The following is a 12,478-nucleotide window of genomic DNA, read 5'->3' as shown; positions in this document are numbered from 1 at the left end:
CCATGCTAATATATTACCCCCAATCCTGTGAACTTTTATCTTGTGCAGTATCCTTTTATGTGGCACCTTATTGAAAGCTTTCTGCAAATCCAAATACACCACATCCACTGGTTCCCCCTTATCCTCCCTGCTTGTTACATCCTCAAAGAACTCCAGCAAATTTGTCAAACATGATTTCCCTTTCATAAAACCATGCTGACTCTGCCTGACTGTATTATGCTTTTCCAAATGTCCTGCTACTGTTTCCTTAACAAAGGAGTCCAGCTTTTTCCCACCAACAGATGCTGGGCTAACTAGTCTATAGTTTCCTGATTTCTGTCTCTCTTCCTTTTTTAAATAGGTGTGTTACAATTGTGGTTTTCCAAACCACTGGGAGCTCTCCACAATCCAAGGAATTTTGGGAGATTTCAACCAATGCATCCACTATCTCTGCAGCCACTTCTTTTAAGACCCTAGGATGCAGGCCGTCAGGTCCAGGGGACTTATCCACCTTGAGTCCCATTATTTTACTGAGTACTTTTTCTTTAGTGATAGTGATTGTTTTAAGTTCTCCCTTCCTTAGAGCCCGTGAAAACCAATACTAAATATCAAAAGAGTTTTATTCAAATATTGAAAGCTGCAACAAATGGAGCTGAAGTTTGTTAAACAATTGATAAAATGAATTGGAGCTGCAGGTTGGTTTTGGATTTCTCTGGGATGGAGCCAGACATGATGTGCCTTGAAATACCGCCGGTGTCCAGTAGATGACGCTGTCCCTCCAATTAATTCAGACTGATTGGAGCGTGACTGCCCCCGAGAGCAGGAGGAATGAGGGCAGATCCAGGTCAACATTGAACTTACTGCACCCCACAGGGACATCACACACTGCCCCCTCCCTGGGGCAGTTCAGGGTCAGACACAGAACATACTGCACATTATTGGGGGCGCATGAACTGCCCTGTCTCTGGGGGAGTCACTGCTGGAGGGTCCACAGACAGAAAGGGTACATCTCCAAACATTCTGGTCAAGAATCCCGAGTCAGATTGATGTCGAATCCCCACATTCTGCGCTGCAGCCTGGGAAGACACAGAGATCACATGGGGCCTCACAGACCCTGGAAAAGCCCCCCAGACCGCAGAGCTTTGGCCCACAGACCTGGGACACTGTGCCTCCACACTGGGGGAGCGATCATTCTGCTCCCCCAGACCCCCCATGTTAGCTCGACTGTCACTGTGAGCTGCAGGGAGTTACATTTATCCCCAGCAGCACTCCTCCCCTGAAGATGCTGACTCTGGTTGGGTGCAGAAATACAAAGCAAACATTTTCAATTTCCAGCACACACTCAGGAAATGTGCCCCACTAGCCGGGCACTGTACAGGGCTGGAGCAGACAACACCTCCCTCGATTATCCTGGTCCCAGACTGACCAGACCCTGCTCACCCTCCTCTGACCCAGACCCCCTGACCCAGGCCCCCTCCTTACCCTCCCCTATCCCAGACTGACCCAGACCCCCCTCACCCTCCCCTGTCCAGACTTCCTGAAAGTTTTTGGTAAGGTGCCGTACGAGGGGCTGCTCTATCAGATCGAAGCCTAAAACATAAGAACATAAGAAATAGGAGCATGAGTCGGCCATTTAGTCCTTCGCACCTGCTCTGCCATTCAATGCGATCATGGCTGATCTGATCATGGAATCAGCTCCACTTCCCTGCCCGCTCCCCATATCCCTTTATTCCGTTATTGCTCAAAAATCTGTCTATCTCCGCCTTAAATATATCCATTGACCCAGCCGCCACAGCTCTCTGGGACAGAGAATTCCATAGATTCACGACCCTCTCATTTCTCCTCATCTCAGTTTTAAATGGGCGGCTCTTATTCTGAGACTATGCCCCCTAGTTCAAGATTTCTCTGAGTGGAAATATCCTTTCTGCATCAAGCTTGTCGACACCCCTCATTATCTTATATGTTTCTATAAGATTACCTCTCATCCTGCTGAACTCCAATGTGTACAGGCCCAACCTACTCAACCTATCCTTAAAGTCAACCCCCTCATCTCCGGAATAAACCGAGTGAACCTTCTCTTCTGAACTGCCTCCAATGCAATTATATCCTACTTTAAAAATGGAGACCAAAACTGAACGCAGTACTCCAGGTGTGGCCTCACCAATACCCTGTACAGTTATAGCAGGAATTCTCTGCTTTTATACTCTATCCCCCTTGCAATAAAGGCCAACATTCAATTTGCTTTCTTGATTACTTGCTGTACCTGCATACTAATTTGTCGTGTTTCATGCTCAATGACCCCCAGGTCCCTCTGTACTGCAGCATTTTGCAATTTGTCTCCATTTAAATTATAATTTGCTTTACTATTTTCTCTGCCACAGTGGATAACCTCACATTTTCCCACATTATACTTCATCTGCCAAAATTTGCCCACTCACTTATCCCTTTGCAGATTTCTTGTGTCCTCCTCACAATTTGCTTCTACACCATCTTTGTATCATCAGCAAAATTGGCTACATTACACTCAGTCCTTTCATCCAAGTCATTAATATAGATTGTAAATAATTGAGGCCCCAGCACCGATCCCTGTGGTACCCCACTAATTACTGATTGTCAACGGAAAATGACCCATTTATCCCAACTCTCTGTTTTCTGTGAGTTAGCCAATCCTCTATCCATGCTAATATATTACCCCCAAACCCATGAGCTTTTACCTTGTGCCATACCTCTTATGTGGCACTTTATCGAATGCCTTCTGGAAATTCTGCTCCACAATTCAATATGATCATGGCTGAACAGCCAAAAATCCAGGTGGTGCTTCTGACAAAGAAATCCAATGCTGGGCCCAGCAAGAGCAAGTAAAGTGGACAAGATTTAATCGAACAACACGTGGGTTCTTTTCAGAGCCACCCGCAATGTAGTACCCTTGTTTAAGAAGTGAGAAAGGGATAGGCTGAGCAATTACAGGCCTGTCAGGCTAACATGAGCGGTGGGGAAATTATTGGAAAAATCCTGAAAGACAGGATAAATCTGCAAAGGGTAATGATTGATGGATGTTTTTGTGACTGGAAGGATATTTCCAGTGGGGTTCCACAGGGCTCAGTACTGGGTCCCTTGCTTTTTGTGGTATATATCAACAATTTGAATTTGAATATAGGGAGTATGATTAAGAAGTTTGCTGACGACACTAAAATTGGCTGTGAGATTGATAATGAAGAGGAAAGTCATGGGCTGCAGGAGGATATCAATCTACTGGTCAGGTGGGCAGAGCAGTGGCAAATGGAATTTAATTCAGAGAAGTGTGAGGTGACGGACTTTGGGAGGACTAATAAGGAAAGGGTATACACATTAAGCGTTAGTCCACTTAATAGTGTAGATGAACAAAGGGACCTTGGAGTGCTTGTCCACAGATCCTTGAAAGTAGCAGGCCAGGTATAAGGTGGTTTAGAAGGCATATGGAATGGTTACCTTTATTGGCCGAGGCATAGAATATAATAGCAGGGAGGTCATGCTGAAGTTGTATAATACTTTAGTTAGGCCACAGCTGGAGTACTGCGTGCAGTTCTGGTCGCTGTATTATAGGAAGGACATGATTGCACAAGAGAGGGTGCAGAGGAGATTTACTAGGATGCTGCCTGGAATGGAGAATCTTAGTTATGAGAACAGATTGGATAGGCTGGGTTTGTTCTCATTGGAACAGAGGAGGTTGACAGGAAACCTCATTGAGGTGTACAAAATATTGAGGGGCCTGGATATAGTAGATAGTAAGGGTCTATTTCCATTGGTCTATTACGAGGGGGCATAAGTTTAGCGTGGGTTGGTGGAATGTATAGAGGGAATTTGAGCGGGGTGGGAGCTTATTTATGCAGAGTGATGTGGGGATCTGGAACTCACAGCCTGGAAGAGTGGTGGATGCAGAAACCCTCACCACTTTTAAGAGATGGTTGGATGGGCACTTAAAGTGTCGTAACCTGTAGGGTTACGGACCTAGAGCTGGTAACTGGGATTAGACTGGATGACCTTTTGTTGGACGGTGCAGATATAATGGTAACTACTGCAGGGAATAGAATACGGCCAGGGTTATCGCCTGGACTCGTTTCGATCGCCTGGATGGGTCAGAGAGGAATTTTCCCAGATTTTGTCTCTCTAAATTGGCCTGGGTTTTTATCTGGTTTTTGCCTCTCCCAGGAGATCACATGGCTCTGGTTGGGGTCGAATGTAGAATGTTTCAGTATAAGGTGTGTCGCAGTTGTGTGAGGCAGACTGGTTGGGCTGAGAGCTCTTTGCCTTTCATATAAAGGTTCAAAGGTTTAAATGTAACCTTTAGGGCTGCTGACCAAGGACCATGCAGCTTTTTGTCGGCCGGCGTGGACACGATGGGCTGAAATGGCCTCCTTCTGTGCTCTAAATGTCTATATTTCTATTATCTGTGAAAGGGCTGTTTACTGTCTGAAGAAACTAAACGATTGATCACAATCTTATCAGCTGTGCTTCAGTTGGTAGCACTCTCGCTTCTGAGTCAGAAGGCTGTGGGTTCAAGTCCTGCTCCAGGGACTTGAGCACAAAATCTAGGCTGTCATACCAGTGTAGTGATAAGGGTGTGCTGCACTGTTGGAGGTGCCATCTATAGGAAGAGACGTTAAACCGAGGCCCCTTCTACTCTCTCAGGCAGACGTAATAAATCCCACGGCCACTATTTTGAAGAAGAGCAGGTCAGTTATCCACAGTGTCCTGGCCAATACTTACCCTCGATCAACATATCACAATAGCTTATCTGGACATTATCACATTGCTGTTTGTGGGAGCTTGCTGTGCATAAAATGACTGCCACCTTTCCTACATTACTACAGTGTCTACATTTCAAAAATACTTAATTGGCTGCGAAGCACGTTCAGAAATCCGATGATCCTGAAAGGCGCAATATAAATCCAAGTCTCTATTTCTCTGCTTAATATTAAATCCCTGCAGATGTTAAGCTGGGAATGTCCTGACCAGGTGACCCTCAGTCGATTTCAGTCATAGAAACATAGAAACATAGAAAATAGGTGCAGGAGTAGGCCATTCGACCCTTCGAGCCTGAACCACAATTCAATAAGATCATGGCTGATCATTCACCTCAGTACCCCTTTTCCACTTTCTCTCCAGAACTCCGTGATTCCTTTAGCCATAAGGGCCAAAGCAAACTCCCTCTTGAATTTATCCAATGAACTGACATCAACAACTCTCTGCGGTAGGGAATTTCACAGGTTAACAACTCTCTGAGTGAAGAAGTTTCTCCTCATCTCAGTCCTAATTGGGTCACCCCTTATCCTGAGATTATGTCCCCTGGTTCTGGACTTCCCCAACATCGGGAACATTCTTCCTGTATCTAACCTGTCCAGTCCCATCAGAATTTGATATATTTCTATCAGATCCCCTCTCATCCTTCTAAACTCCAGTGAATACTGCCCCAGTCGATCCAGTCTCTCCCCATATCCGTCCCGCCAACCCGGGAATCAGTCTGGTGAACCTTCGCTGCACTCCCACAATAGCAAGAACGTCTTTCCTCAGATTAGGAGACCAAAACTGAACACAATATTCCAGGTGAGGCCTCACTAAGGCCCTGTACAACTGCAGTAAGACCTCTCTGCTCCTATGCTCAAATCCCCTAGCTATGAAGACCATCATACCATTTGCCTTCTTCATCGCCAGCTGTACCTGCATGCCAACTTTCAATGATGTATCGTGACACCCAGGTCTCGTTGCACCACTCCTTTTCCTAATCTGCCGCCATTCAGATAATATTCCGCCCTCCTGTTTTTGCCACCAAAGTGGATAACCTCACATTTATCCACATTATACTGCATCTGCCACGCGTTTGCCCACTCACCTAAGCTGTCTAATCACCCTGCAGCCTCTTAGCGTCCTCCTCACAGCTCACACCGCCACCCAGCTTAGTATCATCTGCATACTTGGAGATATTACGCTCAATTCCCTCATCCAAATCATTAATGTATATTGTAAATAGCTGGGGTCCCAGCACTGAGCCCTGCGGCACCCCACTAGTCACTGCCTGCCATTCTGAAAAGGAACCGTTTATCCCGACTCTCTGCTTCCTATCTGCCAACCAGTTCTCTATCCACATCAGTACACTACCCACAATACCATGTGCTTTAATTTTGCACACCACTCACTTGTATGGGACCTTGTCGAAAGTCTTTTAAAAGTCCAAATACACCACATCCACCGGTTCTCCTTTTTCCACTCTACCATATACATCCTCAAAAAATTCTAGAAGATTTGTCAAGCATGATTTCCCTTTCATAAATCCATGCTGACTTGGACCGATCCTGTCACTGCTTTCCAAATGTGCTGCTATTTCATCCTGAATTATTGATTCCAACATTTTCCCCACTACTGATGTCAGGCTAACCGGTCTATAATTACCCGTTTACTTTCTCCCTCCTTTTTTTAAAAGTGGTGATGCATTAGCTACCCTCCAGTTCATAGACTGTTGGAAAATGATCACCAATGCAACCACTATTTCTAGGGCTAGTTCCTTCAGTACTCTGGGATGCAGACCATCAGGCCCCAGGAATTTATCGGCCTTCAATCCCATGAATTTCCCTAACACAATTTCCTGCCTAATAAGGATTTCCTTCAGTTCCTCATTCTCACTAGTCCCTCGGTCCACTAGTATTTCCGGAAGGTTATTTGTGTCTTCCTTGGTGAAGATATAACCAAGGTATTTGTTTAACTGGTCCGCCATTTCTTTGTTCCCTGTTATAAATTCACCTCAATCTGGCTGCAAGAGATCTACGTTTGTTTTCACTAATCATTTTCACTTCACATATCTATAGAAGCTTTTGCTGTCAGTTTTTATATTCCCAGCAAGCTTCCTCTCATACTCTATTTTCCCCCTCCTAATTAAACCCTTTGTCCTCCTCTGCTGTATTATAAAATTCTCCCAGTCCTCAGGTTTGCTGCTTCTTCTGGCCAATTTATATGCCTCTTCCTTGGATTTAACACTATCCTTAATTTCTCTTGTTAGCCATGGTTGAGCCACCTTCCCCATTTTATTTTTACTCCAGACAGGGATATACAATTGTTGAAGTTCATCCATGTGATCTTTAAATGTTTTCCATTGCCTATCCACCGTCAACCCTTTAAGTATCACTCGCCTGTCTATTCTAGCCAATTCACGTTTCATACCATCAAAGTTACCTTTTCTTAAGTTCAGGACCCCAGTCTCTGAATTAACTGTGTCGCTGTCCATCTTAATAAAGAATTCTACCATATTATGGTCACTCCTCCCCAAGGGGCCTCGCACAACAAGATTGCTAATTAACCCTTTCTCATTACACATCACCCAGTCTAGAATGTCCAGCCCTCTAGTTGGTTCCTCGACATATTGGTCTAGAAAACCATCTCTAATACACTCCAGGAAATCCTCCTCCACCACATTGCTACCAGTGTGGTTAGCCCAATCAATATGTAGATTAAAGTCGCCCATGATAACTGCTGTACCTTTATTGCATGCATCCCTAATTTCTTGTTTGATGCTGTCCCCAACCTCATTACTACTGTTTGATGGTCTGTATACAACTCCCACTAGCGTTTTCTGCCCTTTGGTGTTCCGTAGCTCCACCCATAATGATTCCACATCATTCGAGCCAATGTCCTTCTTTACTATTGCATTAATTTTCTCTTTAATAAGCAATGCCAACCCAGCTCCTTTTCCTTTCTGTCTATCTTTCCTAAATGTTGAATACCCCTGGATGTTGAGTTCCCAGCCTTGGTCACCCTGGAGCCATGTCTCCGTGATGCCAATTACATCAGACCCGTTAACAACTATCTGTGCAGTTAATTCTTCCACCTTATTCCGAATACTCCTCGCATTGAGGCACAGAGCCTTCAGGCGTGACTTTTTAACACCCTTTGCCCCTTTAATGTGATCCTTTTTGCTTTTTGCCTTGGGTTTCTCTGCGCTCCACTTTTACTTTTCTTCTTACCATCTTTTGCTTCTGCCCTCATTCTACTTCCCTCTGTCTCCCTGCATAGGTTCCCATCCCCCTGCCATATTAGTTTAACCCCTCCCCAACAGCACTACCAAACACTCCCCCTCGGACACTGGTTCCGGACCTGCCCAGGTACAGACCATCCCATCTCCCCCAGAACCAGTTCCAATGTCCCAGGAATTTCAAACCCTCCCTTGTGCACCACTCCTCAAGCCACAAATTCAGCTGAGCTATCCTGAAATTCCTACTCTGACTAGCACGTGGCACTGGTAGCAATCCTGAGATTACTACTTTTGAGGTCCTATTTTTTAATTTAGCTCCTAGCTCCCTAAATTCATCTTGTAGGACCTCATCCCGTTTTTTTTTACCTATATTGTTGGTACCTACATGCACCACGAAACTGGCTGTTCAAAATGCCCTGCACCCGCTCTGAGACATCCTTGACCCTTGCACCAGTCAATATCTGTTGAACATGTAGAAATCTAGATCGACAAACAGAGCAGAGAGTTGCTGTTCAGATTATTGAATATATTATACTAAAAAATGAATGAACCTTCCTGGTACGATTTTTGCCTGAGAGCAGAATAGAAACACAAAGAACAGAGTATAAATCAGGAGGGATTGTAACTGATGATCTCATTCAAGAATTTGTGATTGCGGCGAGACCCATCCGAGAGATACAGAACAATGGATATTGATATGTCGGTCAATGAACCAATCACAATCATTGCCTCATTAGCATAGGGCTGTGGGCGGAGTGTGGGGCTGCCCATATAATGCGGGCTCGGAGCAGAGTTTCCGCAAATCTGCGCCGGACTGAACGAAAACAGTTACCGCCAAGAAAGTAATCAAGAAAACCCCACCAAAGGGCGGCAAGAAGCGCAGAAAGTCCAGGAAGGAGAGTTACTCCATCTCCATCTACAAGTGATGAAGCAGGTTCACCCCGACACCTCCAAGGCCATGGCCATCATGAACTCGGTTGTGAACGATATTTTCGAGCGCATCGATCGCGGGTGAGGCTTCCCGCCTGGCCCATTACAACAAGCGCCGCACCATCAGCTCCCGGGAGATCCACACCGCCGCTGCTGCCCGGGGAGCTGGCCAAGCACGCTGTGTCGGAAGGGACAAATGCGGTGACCAAGTTCACCAGCTCCAAGTGAGACTGCCCGCTGTCCTGAGAATCAAACCCAAACACAACGGCTCATTTAAGAGCCACCCACAACCTTTCTGAAAGAGTTGCACAAGCGCATCACCCTTTAGACTCAAATCACTAATTATTTCCTGAACAAGTGTGTGCGAACCTTTGCACTTCCAGCTGTAGATTTAGTTTTGAATTCTCCGATAAGCAGCTTCACTGTCCGGTTCAACCTCAGTGTCGCTGGAATTTCCCGCCCACAATTACAAACACGGTCCCTGCTCGGTGTTTCCCTTTGCTCTCAGACTCGTTCATTTACACCGCCGGCCGAATTAAGAGCTTGTTTAGGGGCTGAGACTCAGGTTTTAATCACACATTCTCTCTCGCAAGCCCTTTTCAAGTTTATTTTTCAATTCCTGTTGCAGGTCAGCCCGTTTATTAACCCCTCACACCCCGTAGTGTAACAACCCAGAATGGGAGTTCTTACAGAGACCAGAACCGGGACAGTTTGAACACTCTGTCCCTCTTCTCTTTTCACAGAAGGATTCCCAGTTCTGGTCTCACTGTCGCCTTTGCGGGAGATCGATCGATAATCTATGAAACCCAACTTTTACAAAGATTGAGTTGGAATGTGTCCCTTTACAGAATCAGTGGCGATTGATTCCCGCCCATTACAGACAGTTTGAAATAGCACCCGAATTTAATCTTGACTGTAACAGCCTGGAACTTGCAAGGGATATGTGGAATAAGACAAAATATATTAAAACGTGTTGGCAAATCTTTGACTAATGGTGAATTTATTAACATAATCCGCTAGTTTTAAAATTATTGGCGTGGTTTTTGAATTTAAAAAAATCATTATTCTGAATGTTGGAGACGGTAATTTCGGCCTTACTTTCATTGGTGGGCTAAACAGACAGTGATTGGTTATCGGAAAAGACCAATGAAATGCACCACAGAGCGACCAATCACAAGTTCGCCCCTTGCATTCTCCAGACACACACACACACACACAGAGAAAGGCAGATGTGGGAGGAGTTTCTCATTCTTTCTCTCAACGTGTGGATTGTGAAAATGTCTAGAACAGGAAAAAGCGGCGGTAAAGTTCGGGCCAAGACCAAGTCTCCTCCTTCTGGGCCAGACTGTAGTTCCCTACTGCGGGAGGGGAACTACGCTGAGCTCCTCCTTGTTGCGGATGGCCAGCTGCAGGTGTCTGGGGATGATGCGGGTCTTCTTGTTGTCGCGGGCCGCGTTGCCAGCCAGCTCCAGGATTTCAGCGGTCAGATACTCGAGCACAGCAGCCATGTAGACTGGGACTCCGGCACCCACCTGCTCATCGTAGTTCCCCTTCCGCAGGAGCCTGTGAACACGGCTCACAGGGAACTGCAGTTCGGCCCGGGAGGAGCGAGACTTGGCCTTGGCCCGAGCTTTACCGCCGCTTTATCCTCTTCCAGACATTTCCACAATCAACACATTCAGAGAAAGAATGAGAAACTCCTCCCACATCTGCCTTTTTCCCTTCTGGAGGAATGCAGGGAGCGAACTTGTGATTGGTCGTTTTGTGGTGAATTTCATTGGTCTTTTCCGATGTCCAATCAAAGTCTCTATAGCCCGCCAATGAATTCAGGGATGAAATTACTGACCTCAAAAGTCAGTCCTCAAACGATTCAGAAAGTCAAAAATCCCTCCAATAATTGTTAAAATTGCGGATTATGTTAAAAACTTCAACATTAGCCAAATATTTCCAAATACTTTTTGTTTCCTTTTATCATATTCCATATTTCTCGAGCAAATTCCAGTCTTTTACAATCAGCATTAAATTCAGGTTCAGTTTTAAACTGAATCACCAATAATTCTGTAACGGCACACATTCCAGCTCAAGCTTTGTAAAACTGGGGATTCCTAGATTATAGAGGATTGGCTAACTAACAGAAAACAGAGAGTCGGGATAAATGGTTCATTCTCGGGTTGGCAACCAGTAACTAGTGGGGTGCCGCAGGGATCAGTGCTGGGACCCCAACTATTTACAATCTATATTAACGACTTGGAAGAAGGGACCGAGTGTAACGTAACCAAGTTTGCTGACGATATAAAAATGGGAGGAAAAGCAATGTGTGAGGAGGATACAAATAATCTGCAAAAGGACATAAACAGGCTAAGCGAGTGGGCAAAAATTTGGCAGATGCAGTATAATGTTGGAAAGTGTGAGGTCATGCACTTTGGCAGAAAAAATCAAAGAGCAAGTTATTATTTAAATGGAGAAAGATTGCAAAGTGCCGCAATACAGCGGAATCTGGGAGTACTTGTGCGTGAAACACAAAAGGATGATATGCAGGTACAGCAAGTGATCAGGGAGGCCAATTGTATCTTGGCCTTTATGGCAAAGGGGATGGCGTATAGAAGCTGTGAAGTCTTGCTACAGCAAAACAAGGTATTGGTGAGGCCACACCTGGAATACTGCGTGCAGGTTTGGTTTCCATATTTATGAAAGGATATACTTGCTTTGGGGGGCAGTTCAGAGAAGGTTCACTAGGTTGATTCCGGAGATGAGGGGGTTGACATGAGGAAAGGTTGAGTAGGTTGGGCCTCTACTCAATGGAATTCAGTAGAATAAGAGGTGATCTTATCGAAATGTATAAGATTTTGAAGGGACTTGACAAGGTGGATGCAGAGAGGATGCAGAGAGGGCATGATCTTGGAATAAGGGGCCACCCATTTAAAGCAGAGATGAGGAGACATTTCTTCTTTTGGAGGGTTGTAAATCTGTGGAATTCGCTGTTTCAGAGAGCTGTGGAAGCTGGGATATTGAATAAATTGAAGACGAAAATAGACAGTTTCTTAAATGATAAGAGGATGAGGAGTTATGGCTGGCGTGCGGGGAAGTGGAGCTGAGTCCATGATCAGATCAGCCATGCTCTTATTGAATGGCAGAGCAGGATCGAAGGGCCTTATGGCCTCCTCCTGCTCCTAATTCTTATGTTCTTATTATCGATCGATCCCCCGCACAGGCAGCAGTGAGACCAGAACTGGGAGTCCTTCTGTGAAAAGCGAAGAAGGACAGAGTGTTCAGACTGCCCCCGTTTTGCTCTCTGTAAGATCTCCCATTCTGGGTTGTTACACTCGGACTCTCAGGTACATAAACGGTTTGACCACTAACTAGAACTTTTTTTCAATTGGAAAGGCCATGAAAGGGAATGCGGTGGCTACTATCTGAATCTCAGCCCTAAAACAAGCTCTTAATTTGTCGGCAGGTGCTATAAATCAACGGGTGATAGCAAAGGGATAGAGTAACCAGGGACCGTGTTTGTAGTTTGGCGGGAAATTCAACGGCGACGCTAAGGTTGAACCAGACAGTGAAGCTCCTTAT

This window comes from Pristiophorus japonicus, chromosome 9 (assembly GCF_044704955.1).
Source record: "Pristiophorus japonicus isolate sPriJap1 chromosome 9, sPriJap1.hap1, whole genome shotgun sequence".
Lineage (NCBI taxonomy): Eukaryota > Metazoa > Chordata > Chondrichthyes > Pristiophoridae > Pristiophorus > Pristiophorus japonicus.
The sequence above is the reverse complement of the archived record's forward strand: the minus strand, read 5'-3'. Positions refer to the sequence as shown.